Genomic DNA, 17,961 nt, shown 5'->3' on the forward strand with positions numbered 1-17,961 from the left:
GCTTTACCCTTGGCGCTTCTTATGACCTTTGCATGCAGAGGGCTTGGTGATTTCAATCAGTGGTTTGGAACAAGCAACATAGGCTTTGGCAATTTTCTGAAATTTCAGAAGTAGAGATTCAATAACAGTTTCATTCAAATCGGATTCTTGTAATGATTGCATTAAGATCCTGCATTTGATCGGTATACCATGATCTACATACATCAGAGAGCTCAATCTATCTGTTAGGGTATCAAAAGATTCGTCCTGCAAAGATTCGACCTTCCTTTCTGGTTTGTTTTTTTAATTTCAGCCGCAAAAAGTTTTTTCTCTCTCGTGTCGTCCTTTCCCTGGGCCTCTGTTTGTGCATGGTCGTGTGTCCTGTTCGTGTGCGTGCATGGCTCGGCTTCTGTGCGTTTGTGTTTGTGTATCCTGTGTGTGGCTGATGTTTGTATGTGGGAATCACACGAAATTGGCAGCCAGGCGCTCAGATAACTGCGTAGGCGTCGCAGCTCCACGTGGAGCATCAAATGGCGCAATGTGCAAATGTTGAGAGTACTCTTTGGAATGGGAAAAAGAAGTGGAAGTGAAAGTGAAAGTGGAAGTGGAAGTAAAATGTGCCTTTGTTTGCCTCTGTGTGAGTGTCTGGGCATGGTATGTGGGACTGTACTCATTAATAAGTGAGCAGGAGAGGCACAGGACCAAAGAGGGATAGGAGAACAGACTGGGAATCATCTTGGAACAGGAGCAGAAATCATGCAAAACTCACACAAAAAGCTCACATAAAATCCCCCAAGTTAATGGCTGCTTGCCAACTTTTTTGCTTTTTGCTTGGCAGCAGTTAAGTAGTTGCTGCTCGTACTGCTCGTGCTGCTGGGACCCAGCATAAGCTCTACTTAATTCGTTTAAGGAAAACGCAACACAAGTAGCTTTCCACATCCACAACGTTCGAGGTTGGGTTCGGTTCGGTTCGGTTCGGAGCGAGAGGCAGGACCCACAGAGCGTGACAACGAAATGCGGATGAGCGAGGACCCTAGGAAATATCCACAAAGCTCCTCTTTGCATGGGGAACTACGCAAATGAAGTTAAGAGCAAGCAGCTAGTTAGTTAGTTCCGGTTTGTCATTCCATATGTAAATATATGGGCTTAAACTTTAAAGCGGCTTCCAGGCTGCCAGGACCTTTGAAGTGCGAAAAGTTCAAGGATGTTGGCAAGTTCGAAATCATTTAAGGATGATAGAAACTAGTATGGATTATAGGCATGAGGGGAGTAATGCGATAATATGATTATCATTTAATTGTTTTATTTATTGTTTAAATAAACAATCAGAAACCTTAAATTTAACTTTAATAAACCTTAAATGGTTAAACTTATACATTTAACTGATGAAAATTGCAATTAATTGTGTTTGCCACAATTTCATATCATTAAAAAGAACAAATTTCTTGAATTAAATTCATACAAAATAATATTTTTCCACGTGGCAACTAAAGTGCGCTGCTTTTTTCACCCACACTTACTAGAGCACACAAAATCCACCCTAGTACCAGGAAAATTTTTATCGAATCGAAACGAACCGAACCGAGATTTATGGTAGGCTATTTATATACCACACTTAAGGAAACACACTCATAGTGATGGGAAGGTTTTATAGGGCTTTTGCTTGATTAACTGTGACAATAAATGTTGATTAACAGCTTGGCCAACGATTTGGAACCTAATCAAGGTTGCCATAACAACAGATAAGATATGATATGTAGTTTACACTTAAATGTATCCTGAGGATTGAATATGATTATATTTATGGATCCATCAATCAATTCCAGCTTTAGCCGCTCAAAGGACACACATTTTGGAGCTTGTTTAACACCCCAGGGTGTTTTCACAATTTTATCCTTCACTTACTTCCTTACACTCACACGTGCACTCAGTCGTGTAGGTATGTGCATGTGTGTGCAAGTGTCAACATTTATTTTTTTTAATTAACTCTGCAGCATCAACATCAGCAGCAAGGAGAACGGCAGTTGCACAAACTTATTTAATTAAAATTCGCCATTGAAGCAGCTAATTAGATTTTTTTAACCGCTTTCATTGTGCTTGTTGTTTCTGGCCATGATGATGATGTTGTTACCATTCTTGTTGCCGTTGCTTTTACTGTCGATTTGGCTTAGTTACTCCAATGCCCCACCCCCCCCAATGCCGCTTAACATAATTTTTGTCGAGCTGGCCATAAAATAGTTGAAATTATGTTTGCTTTTGTCGACTGCGGGACACGAGCCACAGGCCACGGGCTACGGGTCCCAATCCAGGGCCCTTTTTGTGCCCCCAGCCCCAAGGCCACAAGGCCGTGTCCAGCTCTAGCCAGCATAAATTTGCATACATTTTGTGGGTGCACAATGCCGGGGGCCACCACCTGATCCCAAACCCATAAAAGATTGGGCAACCCGAAAATCGATACCGAAACTTACCAGCGAATGGCAACAAATTAATATGATTAATTGGCACGTTGCTGGTGCGTGGTAATGGCAGCCACTAAAAAAGAATGCGAACCGACTTTTATTTAGGTACTCGACTATGGAAATACCTGAGTAATACCTTGATCTATACTAGAGTTGCACGCTGATTGTTCCTTTTCAGCTTTCACCCCTTACATATACACCAATACCCATCACACTCTAGCTTCCCTTCGCCCATAGGCTACTTCTTAATTCGGTTGCCCCATAGGCCCTTATGCCCAGCAAATACCCTGGCAGTTTGCGGTACACTTTTGCAGCTATTGGCAAAACCAGGCCCTGGCAACCGACCCCTGGGCAAAAGTTACCTCACAGCAAACAGAATCACTGCCCCAAACCTCGCTGACAGCAGGGCTTTCCAGGGCGGGAGAGACAAAGTGTGCGAAGCGAAAGTGGGGGGAAAGAGTGGGCGTGGGAGGAGAAATTGGAAGGCAAAAGTGGCTGTTGTAGGAGGCAGGGTCGATTGGCTTGACGTGTTTGTTTGAGGTTACGCGCGGACGCTAAACTGGATGGATGGAGATGGAGAGCACTGGACTGATTGACACTACGGGTGAAAATTGATGTCGCTGGTTACGGGGCAGGATTCTCTGGGTTCAGGGGTCAATCAGGGGTCGAGCCACTTTGATAGGGATTCACTTTGGTGGGGTAAACTATGTTCAATCGCTATTGAATCTCATAAAATCGAATGGCGACTATTCAAAATATCATCGGCAAATATTTAACAGTCGGTGTTGAAGCAGGTGTGAAAGCACTTGGCTGTACCCGTATCCATGGAGGTGTGCTTTGAATATATTGGGCATATCCATTAATCAGTCAATGGCGTGTTAATTGAAAACATATTCCTATGTGTATGTACATATATGACTTATTATATGAACGTAATACGTGTGTATACTCGGAAGTCTGTTCGAAACTTGGGCCTTGTCTTTGCGTTTGTTTATTTATTGATCGGCATAAAAAATCTTTCGAAGAATTTGCAGCTTTTGCTTATAAAGAAAGATTTTGTAGGTATATCAAAATATACCTGCAAAATTCTTTAGTTTTTTTTAGAACATGAATTCCTATCAAAATGTTCACTCTTTGAAGATTTTTCATAATGTATGTACATATATTTGACGGCATCTACCAAACGTGAGGCAGAATATAAAAGAATATGATTGAGGAACAACGCCACTATAATGATAGATGTTCATTTGTATAGTTTTTCCGATTTTGTATATTTTTTTAGGCAATATTTCACAAGTGATTCCGTCGATCAGCTGTTGGAAGCAATGTGGCTAATAAAGCGATCGGAAATAAGGCATGTCTGGGAATCACCGAAAGATCTGATTTGCGAAAATATCACAGCATGATTCATGGGCTTTTATATACATACGTGTACAAATGCTTGATGCACTTGCTTGAGCAGCAACAAAAAAATACCCTCAATAGATCGCGTTTTATCCACAGTTTGCAGGCAGAAACACATAATCTTTGCACACATATGCTTTCGAATAAAATATCTGGCAACGACCTAGAGTACAATAACAAGGAATACCCTTATGGAATAGGTCGATGGTAGGTTAAATCATCGATAGTCACCATCGATTAAGCACGAATCGAACAGGCCTTCTCTTGCAAAGTTTCTGCCATCTTTTGGCGCCGTCGGAATTGAATTCAACTAAAAAAACGTAAAAAGTAAGTGAAAAGTGCATTATTACATGCAAATATAACATAAAGTACAATAGATTAACATATGCCAAAGTCTGCAATTGAAGACTCTTCCACATACATACGTACGCACATATTTCTACCTTTTTTCAATCGGGCATATGCAGCACGTGTTTTTCTGTGCATGTGTCTGTGGGAGGCGAAAAATATGCATATGTGTGGCGCGTTTTTGTTGAATTTTGTGCTAATTGGCATTGCATTTTGAGTTTTTTTCAGAAAACTAATAACGAAATATGTCGACTATCGTAAAACTGCAATCTTCGGACGGAAAAATCTTCTGTACCGACATTAAAATCGCCAAGACCATGAAAACGGTTGGCCCTATGCTAAAGAATCTTGGCCCCGATGAGATTTGTCTGCTCCCCAAGGTGGATTCGACTATTCTGGAAATGGTGCTGACCTGGGCCGAGCACCACAAAGACGAGGATATGGAGAAAGTGGTGACTGCTAAGCCATTTACCATCCCAGAGTGGGATATGAACTTTTTGAAATTGAACCAAGAAACCCTGTCCAAATTAATGATAGGCAGCCATTATTTGAACATCGAGCCACTGTACAAAACATGTTGGATGAAAGTTGCTAATATGCTTAGGGCTAAAACTACTAAACAGATTCGCAGAATTTTAAACAAACCTAAAATGTGGGATAAAGCCGAGTAGGAAAAGCGCCCAATCGTAGTCACCTGTAATAAGCGAATAAACATGTATACACAACATTAACCGTTTTTCTTGAATAATTATCATCAAGCAACACATTTTGGAGTTTGCGTGGGCAAGAAGGGTCCGCCCTGAAAGAGGAATTGCGGGACTTGGCTAAGCTGATCATGTAATCTTATATGTATAAGTAAGTGAATTAAGGGAATGTGCAGCCACTAACTCGATAATAAAAATACAAGAGCATAAATACCTCCCGCTCACACAGCATGATTTTCCCATAAGATTTTTATATCTGGCCCGAATTGTAGTGGAACAACGCTATTGGAGTGTACATCTTACACTCGTTTATATCGGTAAATTCTCACTTTACTTTTAGTTTACATACTTTCGTCATTCCCAAATAAATTCACAAAATTACAATTTCATTTTGCTCAAGAACTGAATAGAAAGTACACTTTTTCTCGTTTTCCTGGCAGGAGTTTCCTTGCATTTGCTTGGAAATTCCGAGAGCTCGTCCCGTATTTTGCGACAACTAATGTCCGCTGGGTGTTTGAGCGAGGCGACCATTTACGTAGAATTGTAACAAAAAGTTTTCAACGGTTTGCAACAGAAAGAGAATTTTGCATAATATTAGACATTTTCAGAATTAATACGAAACTTAGCGATGGGATAGCGAACTCAATAATTGCGCTTGTTAAATATTTAGAGGCCCACTCGACTGCAAACAACTGAATAAGGGCCAAGACCAAGACCAGGAAAGGCTGCTATCCAGCTATACAGCAACAGGCAACAAGAGAAAATAGAAGAGGAATCCTGATTTTATATAAGCAAGGACAAGCACGCAGAAAATTTCAGACAGGCGTTGGGCGAAATGTCGAAGGCGAGGGCGAAACTATGAAATTCATTGAGAGCAAAGTTGAGCACAAACTAAAGCAACAAGTTGGGCTCTAAAAAGGGGAATATTTGTACGTACCATGGGGCACGCCCAGCAAGGATGTCGGGCCGTGTAAGCGTCACTTAAAATAAACCCGAAGACGTTGCTAAAATGTGCTCCGTGCATACTTGAAACAAGAACAGATTTAAGTGCACACACACACTCAGATACACGAGCTCACAGATACACTCCAGCTGGTGTACACGGCGTGGAAAATGTGAAGGCTGTTGCCGTTCATTGCGATATATTTTCGTCACTTAGCATTGAGCCAAGGCACTGAGTCCGAAACGAACCGAAACCAAGACCAAGACGCTTGCCACATTAAGACACGCAGCGACACAAACACTTGAGGACAGCCAGTCAGGCAGTCAGCAAACGTATACGTAATCTTCCTGTAGTAGCTTTGTGTGTGGCATGAAGCATGGTGTCGTGTGCGTGCGCGTGCCTTAATGAATGTGTGTGAGTGGCACACACAATCAAAGATAAGAAGTCGCCATCTCCATCCCACCATCACCTCTCTCCCACAGATAATGATGAGTATCATTAAGTTGAGCAGGGCACGCTGCTGTTGACATTAAGTTGTGCGCCTTTTGCCATTGTCCTGCCCGGCCCTCGAAGCTGTTGTTGTGCACTTTCAGGCGATTTGGCACACGGCCCAACCTTGATTTTCTCAATTTTCCGTTGTTCTATGTATACCCTGGAAGTGGTTCTCATGACACTGAGCAGAGTGTTGCAATTGAAAGAAAGAAGGAAGAAACTGCTTTCCCATTAGCCATGAACAGACGAGCCTCTCTCTGTTTCCATAAGAACTAGTCATTCACTTTAAAAGACAACTTTGCACAAAATCCAGATGACCGTATCATTTAAAAAATAAATTTGCAAGGGTATTAAAACCTTCGGCCCCCAAAACTGCCTTCCTTCCTTTTTTCTTGTTTTTTTGTTAGTTTTTTCCATTTGCCAGCCATTTGGTGACATTTCCCGTTTTGGATAAACGCATTTCCCGCGGCCTTCGACGAGTCAAAAAAGCAGAAAAAAATAGAGGAGGGAAAACCTTTGACACTTTGGCAATCAAGGCAGCGGACACCTGTGCCAGTGGGTGTGGGTTTGGGTAAAGGTGCGGGTGTGTCATTGTCGCAGGTGAGCGAAAAAAAAGAGGAAAAGCGCACTCAGACAGGCATTGGCGTGCATAAATGCATTATGGGGCGGGCATAACGGGGGCGTTTACACCCTTTTTCCACTGGACTGATTCTGCTGGGAAAACTTTGCTGAAAAGCGAACAAGCTACATAAATATTAAAAGTTTTTACACGATTTTACTTTCGCTTTGCGACTAACAGAATCCGTGTCCTTAGAGATTGTTTGCTCAAGCACATTTTTGGTCCACTCATGAAGAATAAAATTTCAAATTAAATTCCAAGACACTTTCTATATTTCTTTAAATTTGTATCTAGTGGATATAGCAACATCAGTATGTTTAGGCAAAGGTACTCGTAGTTGATGATCGGATGATGAACTAAGATGCAAAGAAGAAAAACTTTGAGCTTAGTTTTACTTAGTTTTTCACAAAAGGAATAATGATACAACTCATATGAAGTTTCACAAATAAAACTACAATTTTATTCCTGAAAAAACACCAGTTTTTCTTTTGTCTGGGTTAAAGCCAAATTCACCTTAATAATACAATTTATGTAAGATATGATTTTCTAAATAAATTGTTTATTTTTTAATTTTTGTGTAACGAAGAATAAATTTCATTTATCGAAAAAATTTACCATTTTTGATAAAAGCATATGAAAAAAAATGCTTTTCAAAGAAAATTATTTATGTGCAATTTCGAGAAAATTTAATATAAATATGATTAAAATAAAGAAAATCAGCATAAATTTCCATGATATTTTTGAGAAGTGGAAACAAGGCCTACGAATATATGTACCATAAACCGCATCTGGTGGATGGGGCCTTAACGCAGTTATATCGATTTGCGGATGTCAGCTATGCTACGATTATACACACATACTGACACACAGACTCACGAACACACAGGCAGAAGCCCACACACAGACACACAACTATGGCTGATTGCTTTGCAGCTTTCACTGGACTTTTTTAGCAGGTCGTTCTTTTTTGGGTCGCTTTATTTTTTGCTGCAATTTCTTTTCATGTTGCCATTCATTGATACATGTCTGTGTGCTTGTATGTGTGCTTGCGTCAGAGTATGTTTGAGTGTTTTTTCCGTGTCGGTGTGCCAAAAAATATCAAGGCAAAAGCATACGCCTCTCCTCCCCACTCTCATCCGCAAATGCTTGGCAGAGTTTACACGGTTATCTGATAACTTAATTTGATTTGCTGCTCACACAGTTATTCACCCACACACAAACGCACACATGTGCACCCTTAGCTACAGCCACTTTCACCCAAACAATGGCATAGCTTCTCATCGTCTATTATGTGGCTTTCTGCTCGATTGGCGCTGCCTTTGATTTCTGCGCTATAATTTTCGGTGCAATTTTTCATTGCATACTTTGGGGAGCATTCTCTTTATATAGTCATATGTATTTGTGGGGTTGCTTGGTGTTGTATTAGTATGTGTTCTTTTCCATATATACATAGATATAGATAAAATATCGCTGCACTTAAGGGGAATATTCTCCCAGGATAAACAAGACTCGGAAGTGCATTGAACGCTGTCGAATATTAAAGGTGATAAGTGCCTCTAAGTGGAACTATCAAGAGCTTACAGGAACAACCCTGTTGGACTTGTTAATTTGGGTTGTCAAAGGAAATTATTTACCTATTATTTCCAATCGAACCAAAGATATTATAGTTCTGTGTGAGACATTTATTATTCCATATTTAACAATAACAAAAAAGTGTCTTCAAAAAAGTACGAGTGGCTTTCTGCAGTCCTAATTTAATATGTATATATAAAGTCCCAGATCCCTTTGGCTTGCCATCAAAGTGCGTAAGCAAACAATGGGAAAAATGAGATTATGATTGGGTAAAAACAAAAAGGAGAAACAGCTTTAAATAATCCCCGAAGAGCTCTGAAAATTGTGTCAACAAAAAGGGAGTATTCTTTCTGTTAAACCATTTAAGACCATTGTATAAGGTACACTTTATTTATTTATTTATTTATTGAATTTTCTGCCTTGAATTAAACAATTCCTGAATTACCTGCTCTTACGTTCTGGCTGATTTTCTTGCCGTTCGGCGCGACTTAAGCTGCTTTCATATACAGAGCCGACGAGCATGCAAAGTTTTCACTTTTCAGTTTCCACATTAACATTTTTTAATTAAAAACGTCAGACGGAAGCGAGAGGAGCAGAGCAGACAGACATATGTACGTCTACGGCGTACGTTGCACGTGGCGGCTGAGTGATGTGAGTTGGAGCCTTATTTTTAATGTGGCCGTCCCTCACCTGGAGCATTTGGAGCTATTACTGACTGCTGCTGCCGCTGTTGTTACTGCTGTTCCCGCTGTTGCTTCTGCTCCTGGCAGTTTGTACATTTTTCTTGGCTATTAAGCATGCATAATAAATGACAGATGCTTTTCAAGCTCCTCGCACAGAAGGCCATTTAAATTTGTTCTTCGCTCTTCGTTCGGTTTTTTTTTCTTTTGCATAAATTATTGAAATTTTTTTTCCATTTGGCTACTGGTACCCGCTGGCACGTGTGTGCCCTTCCCCTTTACGAGTACGGGCCGATGCATGCATGCACACTTCCGGTCAATGAACGTGCCGTTCCAGTTCTTGGTCTTATTCTTGTTCTTGTGCTGATTTCCACTGCCATATTACGGAGATAATTTGCCGTAGTTTGCCATCGAAAGGGGTCCATTCCCTTGAGAAGCTGGCCAAAATGAGCTCGACCCACAAAAGAAGGCATAATGGAGAGCAGCAGAAGAACCAGCTGGGGAGCAGGCAGTGGAAAGCCCAAGAAGAACCAGAGTAATTACAAGTAAACAGCGGCAGAAGTCCCAGCCACACTCAGGTCGGGACACGGAGAGTAAGAATGAACAAGAAATACGGGTATATGCCGACAGAAGAAGAAATTCAGCTTCCATGCAAATGACCGGAATGGCACAGTGGGTAATAAAAGAGTGTCTGAAGAAAGGACGAATTTTAGAAAAAGTCCAAAAGTGGAAACCTGACCTGGGCCGAGCACTACAAAGACGAGGATATGGAGAAAGTGGCGACTGCTAAGCAATTTACCATCCCAGAGTGGGATAAGAACTTTTTGAAATTGAGCCAAGAAACCCTCTCCAAGTTATTGTCCGGATGCATTTATTTGAACATTTGAACAGCCTCTGATCATGATATAAGCTATGCGCAAGATGAGTATTTCACTTTTCGGAATTCCGGCGGATGTGAAGGCTAAAGAAGACAAGTAAGAAAAGCGAACCATCAGCTATAAACGTTATGCTGTGAATAAATAAAACAGAACGCATAAATTTCTGAAATTGTAGGTCCATCTGTCGGGATAAAGGGATGTGAGGAATCGCTGATCATTGCTGAATTGCTGATCAAATTCATGTACATATGTGGGGCAAACTACAAGCGGATGTAGTAAAAACATTACAAATGCAGTTCACGTTCCTTTTACCATTGCCGTGCGCATTTTTGGATGCATTGGATGCCACGCAGGGCTTTGTGCGTCTTCCAGTATTTGTCTGTCAGTGTTATCGCTTACCTGTCTACATATTTGGCTAACATACATACGCCCATTCATACACAAATGTGTAGAGCTAACAACACACAACAAGCTGAGGCCGTGGCCCCGCGGGCGCCAAAGTCAAAGTCGTTTGCGATAAAAGCCCCCTCACATGGACAAATTCTGTGGAAATTGAAAATTGAATACGAAATTGAACTTTTACCTTTCGGATGCCCCGGCATGCAGGGCAGCAGAATCGTGCAAAATTTCCGTACGGGAAATTTGCCATAATTGTATCGAATGTCGATGACATTGAGAACAGGAAACAGTTGCTCCCATTTCTGCAGCAACTATAACCCGAAATTAGTATGTGCAACATTATATTTCAATGGAATATTGTGTCCCCAAAACGGGAAAGGCTTTATAAGCATATACATATCCTCGGAAAAATATTAAATCTAAATCAGCCAGAAAATGCATTACAAATATTTTACAAGTGGTGCTCCTATTTATACATATTTTTTCACTGGAATACAATTAAATTCGGTGTTCCCCAGAATTTGACTTGTCACAATCAGCTAGAGCCGGGCAAAGCATCTTTGAGGCCTGGAGATATACCCAAAAATATTCGTTATCGTCGCGCCTCAGACACAATCAATATACACGACGTATACGCAACGTGCCGAGACGCAGCCGCAGGCCGCAAAGCCACCGCCAAGTCGCAGCACAATTCATAACTGCCACACCTCACCTGGCCAGGGTGAACAATTTTTTAAAAAATTGGATCAATATTCTCCAGCAGCAGGAGAAGCAGAAGAGCTACAACAGCAGCAGCACCACCACCAGCAACAGCAGAAGGAAGAGGAGAAGTGAGCCCTTGGCTAAGACGTTGACGTGGCAGCTGTATGTCCTTGCAAGGACAATTGTGTGTCGCCGGGCGGCCCCAACACTCCGTCCCCCCACCCAGTGCCACCACATGTCGCACCCCTGGCCCAGATTTCTTTCTGGAAAATGTGTGAGCTTTTTTTGTATGATTTATTTTGGACTAAATTCAACTCATTTCAACTCAACGCTCGCTCGACGCTCAGCACAGCTCTGACCTCAGGTCGGGCTTCATATTTGCACCTTCAAGTGCCAATTAGTGGTACTATGCCACGTGCCGCTGCCACGTCCCACAGCCGCAATGAAATTAACTTACAAATGCCCCAGACCAGTGTTTGCCTTGAACGCAGACCCGAAAACCAAACAAAAACTCACACACAAAAATCCAAATACCAAACAAAATATCGACATCCAGGGGCTCCAGGGGATCCAGGGGACCCAGGGGAGGGGCAGCAAAAACAACAAGCGAAACAATGTTAAAATAAGCCGGATTGTTTACGAAATTCGAAAAGTAATGGCGTTTAAATTACAAAATTTCGATTTATGTCCGAGGGGAGAAGCTGCACAGAACAGAAGCAACTCAGCAAGAAAATCTACACGGATGAGAAGGAAAAGGAAAATGGGATGGAAATTGGTGGGACGCATATCTCTGTAGATGCAACAAATTTGGTGCATAGTGATAGTGCGTATAAAGTGGAAGTGAAATCGCTCGAAGTCATTCCACAGAAGACTGGCCAATCAATGAAACCCCATTTGATTTCCTAAGATAAAACTCATTGGACCATCCCATTTGGGGTAGGGCATTCAAAGACACCGCAGCATTTTACAGACCGCAAATGTGAAATACGTTTGGCAAAAATTGGCTCGGCTTTGATTAATTAACTTAAAACAGCTATTGACATATGTGTGGCTGAACAAACACACAAACACACGGACACACACAGTAGAGAGCAGACCGGACAGATAGATAGATAGAGATACAAACGAACGCGTATAACCAGATGCAGTCACACAGATACGAGTACTCGTGGCTGCACCCATACTCGCACACGGACATTGGCATTGGCATAAATTTAATTGAATCGTGCGGCCAAGAAGGGGAGGGGTCTGTCGCTGCAGCTCTCCCTCGTCCATTAATGAACTGGGGCACACGGGCACGGAACACGGGGCACCCACAGAAAGCAACATGTGTGGCAGAGAGCGCGACAAGGGGTATTTCCTGAGACATGTCCAAATGGAAACCGAAATTGGCGTTAATTTATCGTATTTTTTGGTGGTTAATTTTCAACGAATTAATGATATGCTGGTTAAATGGTTCAATGATAGTTTTTGGGTTGGAAATATTTATAAAAACAATAATGGTATTCCTGAAAGTTATATAGATTTTCTTTTTATTTGTTAGGTATTTCTAGTGTTTGAATCAATTTCTTTACTATCAATAAAATTAAATGAATTCCAATTGATAACATTAGCTTTTCCAGCCGCCCTCCAACGTTGAAATGCTTGCTCAAAATATTTTGCAATCTCCCACTGAAATCGTTCAGATCGATTGAGTTTTCGAGTCCATTAGGCATTCGCACTGACAGTTCTTGAGAGCGAGCCATAGGCGCGTAATTGTTTTGTTTTGCTTAATTTGAACAGGCTTTTGTTTGTTGTACAAGCACCTAAAAATAACCCACAAATCTCACGAAAATGTAGCCTGTATAAATCTGTACATATGTATAATATCTGCAAGATGAGCAGGTATGTATACCCGTGCCACGAGTACGAGTACGTGTATAAGCAAAGCCAGAGGAGGAACGGGAAAAGCATTTAGCTGATGACTATAGACATAAAAGTGAAATTGACCAAAAGCAGAACGAAACGAGCCATCAAAATTGAATGGGAATCCTGTGACTGAGGTTCGGTTTCACTTGGGGCTCGTATTGCTCCTCTTGGGCGTTGATTGGCTTGGTCCCCGCCGGCCAGCTCCCTCCCCTGCTCATCCAACAGACAAAAGTCAATGGCAGACAAAGTTTTTCGGGCCATCTTGGGGCACTACTGCCTTTACCGACTTTGGTGTTGGCAATCATTCGCAGGATTTGAGCCAAAACAAACAATATAAAATATAAGAAAAATCCTCGTGGAACCGAACTCGAAGCCCCATTAACTGCGCTCGAGTGGATAACCTTTTTCGGGTGGTTTCGAGTGGAATTTTTAATTGCGAGAGAAAAGTGCGTATTTTTCTGGTCGGGATCGGGATCGGGAAGGGGGTCGGGTCGGGTTCGGCTCCGGGTCCGCTGGAAATGGGAGCAAATTCATTTCAAAGAAATCACTTCCTTCAAGACGAAATGTTTTGGGCCAAACTTATTACGTGCTCATTGTGGCCAATGGGGAGTGCTAGCAGGGCGCATCCTTCGTGTTTGTGTCCTTGCCCCGACTGGGGCTTCAGCCTTGTGCCGCCTTCACGGACAAGCAAACAAAGCCGAGTCGACCCACACTGAAGAAAAACGAAAGGGTTCCCTAAAGCGGCACGGAGTGGAGATGTTGGGAAAGAATTTATCCAGAAACGAACATATTAGGTATGTATAGGCCTTATTCACGCTTTTGAGTTCAGAAATGGAGATGAGAAACCCTCAAAATGTTTAATCTAAGATAAATATATTCTTCCAACCAGATAGAGTTTTCATTCTCATAAGTAAAAGATCCTTGAGATCTTGCTCCACCAATATTTTGGATTTAAGAATACCTGATAAATCGTAAATTAAGAAATAAGATTAAGAAATGATGCTCTATGGATTCTACCTTACTTGAAGATATATTTTCGAGTTTTCAAAACTCTTAAAACCAATTTGGGAAACTGCTGTCTATCTTGCTTTTTTCTCTCAGTGTAGACGATGGAAGAAGGACAGAGTTAAGGGGTTGAGGGTGTGGCAGAGTGCTGCTTTGCATTTAATTACGCTTAAAAATTAATTAATTTCTTTTTTGTGTAGCCGGGCGGGCCCTGTGGAGTGACTTGAGACATAATCAAGCTGCCGCTGCCGAAGAGGACTTCAGTGGCGTCGACGTCGTCGTCGGCACCCTAATGTATGCTACACTCCGGCCACTTTTATCTGCCTGGCCTGGCATTATCCTTGTACTTGATGCCCCACTGCCTTGCCGTTCAGGGCAGGCACAGATACAGGTACAGAGGTACAGTTGTATGGCCTGTCCTTTCAGTGGGTTCTGCGCACTTGTGTGTCTTGAATAATTCAAGAAGCGCAGTTTTCGCGGTTTCCAACCACAACAACAGCAACAAATGCCGGGCCAAGCATTGTTAAATGCCAAGGATAAATGGCCGTGTCTGGGTTAAGCTCTGCCCCACACCATTGACGGGATATACATACGTATGTAAATAGCCACAAGTCCATTATCCTTCGGATTACAACGTTCAGATATCGCTTTAATGTGAGATAATATATATTACCTTCAAATATCTAACAAAGCTTGTAGTCGCCTAAAGCTCTTGGAATGCCTTAAAGAGTTTGGAATCACTCAATGGGAAGAAACGGGTACAAATGTACAAATTAATTGTTAAGAAAATTAATAGAAAAGCATCAATTTAAGATCAAAGAGATGGATATACTGGTTCTGTATGTGCTCGAAACTTTAAAAAATGTTCTATAACTTGCCCACAAAGATTCGTATGAGATTGTCTTTTAACTTGACGACTCACCTGTAAATTCAGAGAAACAATTTCATATTAGCTCATATGTACAATTATTTTTCAATATATTTGATAGGTTAAATAAGTCATATCACATATATGTATACTGCCTGAGTAGCGGGAATAAAAGTAGAGCCTCGGCCCTTGCTGCGGGTCACAACGTTCCCGTTCTTTTACTAATGGACTCTGAGGTCTAAAACTTTTTTGTTCCAGTTTTTTCCCTCCCACCCCACTCGAACCACCTTTCGATCTCCCATTTCCATCTCCCTGTAATTGTTTACAATTGTTTCTAGACACGAAACAGAGATCCATTTTCGACAGTATTTCGTTTTTCGAAGTGAAACAAAGACTACTAAGCGGTTTACAGAATGCAATTGCAGAAAAACAAAATTTTTAATAACTCGCTTTGGCGCTGTCATAAACAATAGCGGCAGAGGCTGCAGCACCCACAGTAGCCACAGCAACAGTAAACCTCAAGCAGTGCCAGCCGCAACAACAATTCAGTCAATTTTGCATTTTCAAGGTCCCCTGGCAGTGGTTTTTGATACCCTTACCAAGGGTAAAACGATTATACGGTTTGCCTAGATGATTGCAATGCAAGAGAGGGCATGACAATGGACTATTTAAGTGATCCGCCCGGCTATCTTTTAATACGGAGTCCTCACAGATCAAAGCAATAGTTCCCCCACTTTCCATGAGATTGAAGTTGTCACATTTACAATCCACAAACCTTATATCATTCAAGTGTCTTATTAAAAAATACCAGTCTAATGATAGATCTTTTCGTTCCCTTGTAAATCTGTAAGCGTTCTTTAAGATAACACCTAGTAGATTTTTGTAAGCGTATCTGATGCTTCGACCTTTTATTTCTAGTTAATATTACTTTAGGTGCAGTCGAAAGCAACGGAAGAAGCACACGAACAGCACGGACAAACCTGGGGACGGACGAACGGCTTGATGGACTGAATGGGGATTTTGTGTGGGCCACAGCTGCTGATGCTGCTGCTTCGGCTCCTCGTTTCGCTTTCCTTTGTTGCTGGATGGCAGCAGCATAAAAGTCCCGAATAGAAAACTGTTTGTTTACTGCACTGTGTGTTGAAAATTTTTCGTTGTTTTCCAGCAGTTTATTTTGCGGTCATGCATTATTCAGTGAAGCGAAAACTCTGCTGAATATTTCATATTTTGAATGGCAAAATATATTATTATAACAGGGTGTAAGTCCAATAAATTAATGTTCAGCGAAATACATTGTAACTGTATAGATCTCTGAATTGGATATGGAAATACCCCGCGTATCCGTAATGTGAAATAAATTGCTTTCATTTGTTCATGAAAATTGATTGCTTGCAGTGGGTTTTTATTTTTAGAAATTTGTTCCTAGATGGTAAACAACACAATTAGGAGTATAGTGCATTAGAATGCCTTCCTTGGATAGGAACTCTAGGAATTGTATTTTCGTATACGTCATCTTTAATAGTGGTCTTTTATTTGGTTGCAGGAGCTTTTCTTGCACTACACTTTCATCATTCATCGCTTACACGTGACTGGCAAAATGCCAATCAGCTAAAATGTAAGCACACGCTGTAGTTTTTTTTATTAAATGGCAATTCTTTTCTTCATCGTTACTCATCGTATAAAAGCCACTACAGCCTAGTCCTAAAAGCATAAGCAGTGAGCCAACATCTTCATCGTTAGCTGTTGAAGCCTTTTAAACACATATATCATTGAAGGGCAGAACATTTTCCAGACTTTAAAATGCAAACCTCTCTTATTCTGCCCAAAAAAGAAAGTTTCTGTGCGAAAATTGCGAGCGACCTTGAGGTTACACATTCCCCAGCTTGACGCATACGAGTATCTGTTTCCTCCACTATAAATATCCGTCGAAAGCTATAATTACAAACATACAAATATGTGTACACACAGATACATACACACTTTATATGAATGACTTTGCTTAAAAGCATTTCTTCTATCGTATATACTACATACATATGTACGTTGAGTTGGTTTTTTGTTTCTTTCAAACGTAAATAAATGCCGAATAAAACACATGGCCGTTGGCCTTTTAACGCAGACGTCCCTCCCTTCCCCGCGGGGCGGAACAGGGACAGGAAGCAATTTTGTTTCGGGTATACATATACGGAAAGGTATATGTATTGATGTATGTGGTATGTATGGTATGTCTGCATCTGGTGGGCGGAGTAAAGCGGGCAGGCATTCCCCTAAAAATTAAAAGCGCTGAAAGTATAATGCAAAAGTAAAAGCCACACAAATGGCAATAAAAATAAAGCATTTCGCTTGTATCTCATTCACTTTGATATGGACTTTAATATCATTGAAATTATAATGATGTGTGTTTTTATGTACGACCATAAAAAAAAGAGAAAAGAAAGCGAGTCGGAGGCGCAATCTCTGGCCCCAAGCCTCGGGACACCCCGACGTAGGGGACCAATTTTCATCGCTTGGTCACCTGAAGCCACACAAACACACACACACACACATAAAGAGAGAGCATAGTGATGGCCCCTGACCGTTGGTTCAGTTTTTGACCCTTATTTAGACACCTTTCCGGCCCCCCAACCCCAAGTCCTCGTACAATTTGTTCACCTGGCCGATTTGTTATTTATGCTGCGTAGCCTCGTACGTGTTGATTCTTTATATATGCAAATTCCATATCCGTATGCGTATCTATGTGGTAGATAGCTCTATTGCTGTATCGATCGAAAGTTTATATTTATGCCAAAGCGAAAATTTGGTCTACATGAGAATTGTTAGAACGTTGTGGATAGAGGTATATATGCTCTAGAGGTGAAATCTACCCACTTTTTCTGATGAAAATTATCCAAATGAATATTCTTTCAATACATTTTCCGGTATTTAAAACCATTTAAATAAACTTGAACGGTGACTGTTTTGTTCTTACTTCTTGAACTTCTTAAGATTGCCTTTAAGTAAT

At 41.2% G+C, this 17,961-nt stretch overlaps 1 protein-coding gene across 1 annotated transcript in view; it reads right to left on the minus strand.

Annotated features, from left to right (window-relative positions):
- LOC6595545 overlaps positions 1 to 17,961 on the minus strand; it is a 40,428-nt gene that overhangs the window by 16,167 nt on the left and 6,300 nt on the right. The gene's annotated exons all lie outside the window — the stretch shown is intronic.

The sequence above is a fragment of the Drosophila persimilis genome, unplaced genomic scaffold, assembly GCF_003286085.1.
Source record: "Drosophila persimilis strain 14011-0111.01,24,50 unplaced genomic scaffold, DperRS2 tig00000191-arrow-pilon, whole genome shotgun sequence".
Lineage (NCBI taxonomy): Eukaryota > Metazoa > Arthropoda > Insecta > Diptera > Drosophilidae > Drosophila > Drosophila persimilis.